Source organism: Ctenopharyngodon idella, chromosome 7 (assembly GCF_019924925.1).
Source record: "Ctenopharyngodon idella isolate HZGC_01 chromosome 7, HZGC01, whole genome shotgun sequence".
In the NCBI taxonomy this organism is placed as follows: Eukaryota; Metazoa; Chordata; class Actinopteri; order Cypriniformes; family Xenocyprididae; genus Ctenopharyngodon; species Ctenopharyngodon idella.
In genome coordinates this window covers 27,209,381-27,215,936 of record NC_067226.1, presented here as the reverse complement: position 1 = coordinate 27,215,936, position 6,556 = coordinate 27,209,381, and positions in this window count along the sequence as shown.

Sequence of the window (6,556 nt, the reverse complement as noted above, 5' to 3'; positions counted from 1 at the left end):
TTTCTTTAAAAAATTACACAATTTGAAAGCTGAGACTTTGTTTAATATCATAAGTAACCTGCTCTGTCTTGTCTGTCGACGAGTTGTCAGTGTCCTCTATGCTCCGCAATGTATTTTTCACTCTGTGTGGCATGACAGCGCCATGGCTTGTTGGACAAAGCAACAGGGGGGCGGGTCTTTGCGAAGGGTCAATTGATGCTGTTGTGTGATGGATATGTGATGTGTGATATGTGATTTCACTTTTCTAACAGCTGACTGGTTTGATTAAAAAATCTTGTAGACATAGGCCACGTTCACACTGTACGTTTTGGGGATTGACAACCGCATTTACTTACAGGTATGAGTCTCGATATGTCCCGCTCACAAAGGCAACTTACAGTAGTGTCTGGAACACTGCCTGTATGAACGTGCAACGAGAGTCAAGCCCGTATGGAGACAGAGCGACACGCGTCGTAATCTGAAAACTACGCCCACCAGGGGGAAAACAATCCAACCGTCTCCATTGACTTTGTATCGCTGCCTCCTTGTCATTTCTGACTTATAACAAAAAAAAAAAAAAAAACAGAACAATGTCTAAAAGCTGCTATGTGATAAGGTGTACAGAAAACAAGCAAAAAAAAAAAAAACCCAGAACCAAAAACCCAGAAGTTTTTATAAGCTGTCGACCCAAAAAACGAGCGTTTAAGGACTAAAAAGTGGATACAGGCGATTGAGACAGAGAGCGGCATGTCATAGTACTATGAGAACTACGCCCACTGGAGGGTAACGTAATCAGCGACATGAAATATAATATATAAAACTGATTTTTGGATATTTTACTTAACAGTGACAAAATGTTTACTGCACACGTAGGCTTACTGAGGCATACTGAGTGTCAGGATCCCAAAATTTACCCATTCTTCCTGCTGATGCTTCACGTCTTATTGCCTGTATCCACTTTTGTCTCCTTAAATGCTGGTTTTTATGGTTCGGTAGCTTATAAAAACTTAGTTCTGGGTTTTTTAGCTTGTTTGCTGTACACCTTGTCACACAGCAGCTTTAAGGCATTGTTCTGTTTTTTGTTATAAGTCAGAAATGACAAGGAGGCAGCCTCACGCAATACGAAGTAAATGGAGACAGTTGGATCAGCTCATATCTCTGCCGCTGTAAGTTACCGAAAACGAAACCACACACAAAACACCTTAAAAGAGTGGCTCTCTCGCACTGTATGACGTGACAGACAACTAGTTGTCCAGTGCGGTTCCGTTCATACAGCGCGGATTTTCTGAGAAAGCGGTCGTGAATCCTGAAAATTTACGGGTGTGAGTTCGGTTATAGAGTGCGGTTGTCACTCCCGTAAATAACCATAGTACGGTGTGTGAACGTAACCGTATTAAGGACTCAAATACAGGACTGACAACCATATTCTGCTGCTGTGTGAACGTGGCCATAGAGTCCAGAATTTCAGACATTGTCTTCAAACACTAGTTTGTGAATTACACTTTTGTTTCATTGCATTCAGATCTCACATTTCATGCTTTACTGAATTATAAACTAGGTTATCCTCATAGATGTTAATAGGTGAAGAGCCACTTTGTTAAATCCTGACATCTATGAGCAATGATTGTGACATTATCTTAATAACATATCAAGTGTTCATAATGAATTTAGAAATGAATACCAGGAGATTTTTTTTTGTAATTGCATGAAATAACTTAATTGTTATAAAACTTCAATATATGGCTTTAGGTCATCTGTAAATACAGCATTGGAAGTCTTATGCATTTAAGTCTTCATTTTCAGTAATAAGCAAAGTTTTGAGCATTTTTTTTCTGTCTCTCGCTCTCTCTCATTCTTTTATATCCATTAGTCTTTTTCTCCATCTGCCCTTGATCCTGATTCCTCTCCACTCATCACTCATACCTTATTGACTCTCTTCCCTCCCCCTCATTTTCCATCTCTATTGCTTTTATCCTCTCATTCGTTCTCCAGATGAATCAAATCAGGTCCTGACGTCTTTCTACTGCATTAGAAAAAACATCTTTCACTCTCTTGCTCTTGTACTTTACCTCTCTGTCTATTAAACTTTCGGACTTCCTTTCAAGTTGAATTTTCAGATTTTCAGTGTGGTTGGCCATCTGGGCAAGTATAAAGTCCCAAAGGCCAAATCAGACAAGGATAGACTGTTTGGCTTGGAATGGAGAAGAGTTGCATTATCATTATTAATCTAATGCATCATGTCCCCGATGCACCAAGTGCTTCTCACTCTCGAACCCATTTAGTCTCTACAGCATGTAGCTATACTACATAAATACATGGTGTTCTGTAGGAACAGACCGTAATAAGACAGGAAAAGGTTAAGTTGGGATGTCATATCGTCCCCTCAGGGGTACCTACCCAAGATGAATCCCCCACTAACCCTAGATCTATTCTCAACAGTGACCTTCAACACATGCACACCCCAATCCAACACCCACCCTTTCCTTCCTGCTAAGCAAAGCAAGGGCACTGGTGCACCCTATCTATCAGCCAAATAAACGGCCATTTCTTCTACAAGTGACGCCGGTATACATCAACACCAACATAGAGCTTTTTTTCCAGTCTTTTTTCATACATATATGGCAGCAGGTGCAGGTGTACACACTCATACTGTAAAGATACATGATCAAATTGAACCACACTTACACATTGGCCTGACCAGAGTTGTGCACCATTCAGAACTGAATAGATAATTCAATTGCAATTTATTCTTCAATTTAAATTGAATTTGAATGGTGTAATTGTAAAAGTGTTGTTCTTAATTTCATTTTTCAGTATGAATTACCTATAAACATGTTATTAAATACACAACATATGGCGTGTTTCAACAAACATAAGATATTTTTAATCCGTGATTGGAATGTCGCTTAAAACAAAATTTACACTAACATTCAAAAGTCTCTTATGTTCACCAAGGCTACATTGGTTTGATCAAAAATACAGTAAAATCTATAATATTGTGAAATATCATTATAATATAACTTTTCTGTTTTAAAAGGTAATTCATTCCTGTGATCAAAGCTGAATTTTCAGCATCATTACTCCAGTCTTCAGTGTCACATGATCCTTCAGAAATCATTTAATTTGGTGCTCAACAATTGGTGCTCAAAAATAATAATTTCTTATTATCACAGTTGAAAATGGTGCTGCCTAATATTTTTTTTAAAACCAAGACTTTTTTTCAGGATTCTTTGAGATTTTCACTTTGTTACAAAAAATGGTAATTTTTGATCAGTATGCATCTTTGCTGAATAAATGCATTTTTTTCCAAAGCAAATCTTACTTTTGAATATTAAGTGAAAGTGACATGTGAAGGTCAAGTATGGTAACCAAACTTGGAATTTGTCCTCTGCATTTCACCCATCCAAATTAGTGCACACACATTAGAAGTAGCGAACACAGACACACCTGAAGCAGTGGGCAGCCATTTTGCTGTGGCGCCCGGCAAGCGATTGGGGTTTGGGTGCCTTGCTCAACGGCACCTCAATCTGACTCTTTAAGCATTAGGCCACAACTGTCCCCAAATATTAATATATTCATACAAAATATTTTGAGGGGCATTAAAGTTTTGTGAAAATGATCAAAATTGCTGGCGCTGACTGGCAACTTAAAAAAAAAAAACACTGGCGTGAAAAGAATTAATATATAAAATCTTTTTTGAACATTTTCACAAAACATCATTTTCATGCCCCCCAGAATATTTTGTTGTATGAATATCTCAACATGGAATTAGTGTTGTCATGGTACCAAAATTCCATTAGTCGGTACCGATACCAAAACATTTTTTCGGTTCTCGGTACCAATTTCGGTACCACAGCAAAATCTGTTGGAACTATTTTACTACTTAATATAGCCTATTTTAAAAACATATTAAATATGGTAATCATACATATAAATATTTGGAGCGTGTGTGTATGTTTGTGTGTGTAGCCTATATATACCTCAATGAAATAAATTTTGAAATATAAAAAAATAAATAAATAAATGCTCAAACATCCATTTTGTAACAGACGTGCATGTTTATTTTAGCTATTCTGTCAGTGAAACAACACACTACAGCCTGTAAAACTATGAAATAAAAATCGGTAAATAATGGTAACCTAAACAATAAGAAAGTTAAATATTATTAAAAAAAAAAAAAACATTTGTTTTTTATTTCCACACAAAGATGCGTCATATAGCCGACTGCTCTGCGCTTTGAGATGGATGTGGGACACGAGCAGGAAAGAGACAATTTCTCTTTAATAATAACTTCATGTTATTTCCTGATGTTACAAGCAACTGACACTTGTTGTAAAAGGTCTGAAGAGCGAGTTTTATCCTCTGCAGGGGCAAAAAAGGAGCAAAAACAAGCGATAAAACATGATTTTCTCACTTGTTTATGCTCCTTTTTTTGCCTGTGTTTTGATCTGGAGATTCTCTACTGTTTTAGAAGTTGCGAAATACTGCCCCCTATGGTATAACAGTGAAAACACGGAAAGCCAGAAAAATTCCATCAATGGCAGGGAAACGTCTCATAAATTACGTAAAATTCCATCAATTGCAGGGATAAGAGTTAAAAATATATTTAATTTCTATTTAATAAATTAAATTTAATCTCAAGGATCATAGAGGATAAATACAGGTGCTGGTCATATAATTAGAATATCATCAAAAAGTTGATTTATTTCAATAATTCCATTCAAAAAGTGAAACTTGTATATTATATTCATTCATTACACGCAGACTGATATATTTCAAATGTTTATTTCTTTTAATTTTGATGATTATAACTCACAACTAAGGAAAATCCCAAATTCAGTATCTCAGAAAATTAGAATATTATTAGCTTTGGCACTGTGTGCAGGTGCCAAGTCCTGTTGGAAAATGAAATCTGCATCTCCATAAAGTTGGTCAGCAGCAGGAAGCATGAAGTGCTCTAAAACTTCCTGGTATACGGCTGCGTTGACCTTGGACCTCAGAAAACATAGTGGACCAACACCAGCAGATGACATGGCACCCCAAACCATCACTGACTGTGGAAACTTTACACTGGACCTCAAGCAACATGGATTGTGTGCCTCTCCTCTCTTCCTCCAGACTCTGGGACTCTGATTTTCAAAGGAAATGCAAAATTTACTTTCATCAGAGAACATAACTTTGGACCACTCAGCAGCAGTCCAGTCCTTTTTGTCTTTAGCCCAGGCGAGACGCTTCTGACGCTGTCTGTTGTTCAAGAGTGGCTTGACACAAGGAATGCGACAGCTGAAACCCATGTCTTGCATACGTCTGTGCGTAGTGGTTCTTGAAGCCCTGACTCCAGCTGCAGTCCACTCTTTGTGAATCTCCCCCACATTTTTGAATGGGTTTTGTTTCACAATCCTCTCCAGGGTGCGGTTATCCCTATTGCTTGTACACTTTTTTCCTTTTCCTTCCCTTCGCCTCTCTATTAATGTGCTTGGACACAGAGCTCTGTGAACAGCCAGCCTCTTTTGCAATGACCTTTTGTGTCTTGCCCTCCTTGTGCAAGGTGTCAATGGTTGTCTTTTGGACAACTGTCAAGTCAGCAGTCTTCCCCATGATTGTGTAGCCTACAGAACTAGACTGAGAGATCATTTAAAGGCCTTTGCAGGTGTTTTGAGTTAATTAGCTGATTAGAGTGTGGCACTAGGTGTCTTCAATATTGAACCTTTTCACAATATTCTAATTTTCTGAGATACTGAATTTGGGATTTTCCTTAGTTGTCAGTTATAATCATCAAAATTAAAAGAAATAAACATTTGAAATATATCAGTCTGTGTGTAATGAATGAATATAATATAGAAGTTTCACTTTTTGAATGGAATTAGTGAAATAAATCAACTTTTTGATGATATTCTAATTATTTGACCAGCACCTGTATATCACTTTAAAATAGAGTAGACATAGACCTAAAACACTTAATGCAATTCTCAGAGTTGGCACTATAGAGAAAATTAATGTAAACAACTTCTTTTATGGTCCCATTTTTTCTTTCATGTCAAGCATGTTCAACCAATATCGACTGGTAGTGAGTTGGCCAAGTGCACATATCTGCATGCTTGTGTAAAGCATATTTCTGGCCAAGTGATTTGTTCTTGCCCATTTTGTTGAACTAATGAAATGCAGTTGGTATTTCTGTGAATAGCAGTTGAGTTAGATTTCAATTTAACGTGTGTGTTCAATTCAACTTCAACAATAGTTAAATTTAGAACCAATGTCAAACCCTCCACTTCTACTTGACCCGTTCACACCCCTGTTTTTGCTTTTGATAAACTTCCCCAGACAGCTCAGATGATTAATGATAGTTAACAGAATTGAATCAAGGTTAAGAAAGACAGGGGCAGGACGGAGAGCGACAGGGAAAAGGGCCAGGTTGGTGTTGGAGAAGGCACGGTAAATAACTTCTTTACAGAAATATACGACAGGGGCCCTCCCCTTCGCCATGCCCAGTAATTACTCGCCCAGGCCCTCTGTAATAATTCCTATTACAAGCAGAACGGAAAAAGTCGGTAACTCACAGCACTGGGACAAGGTGAAG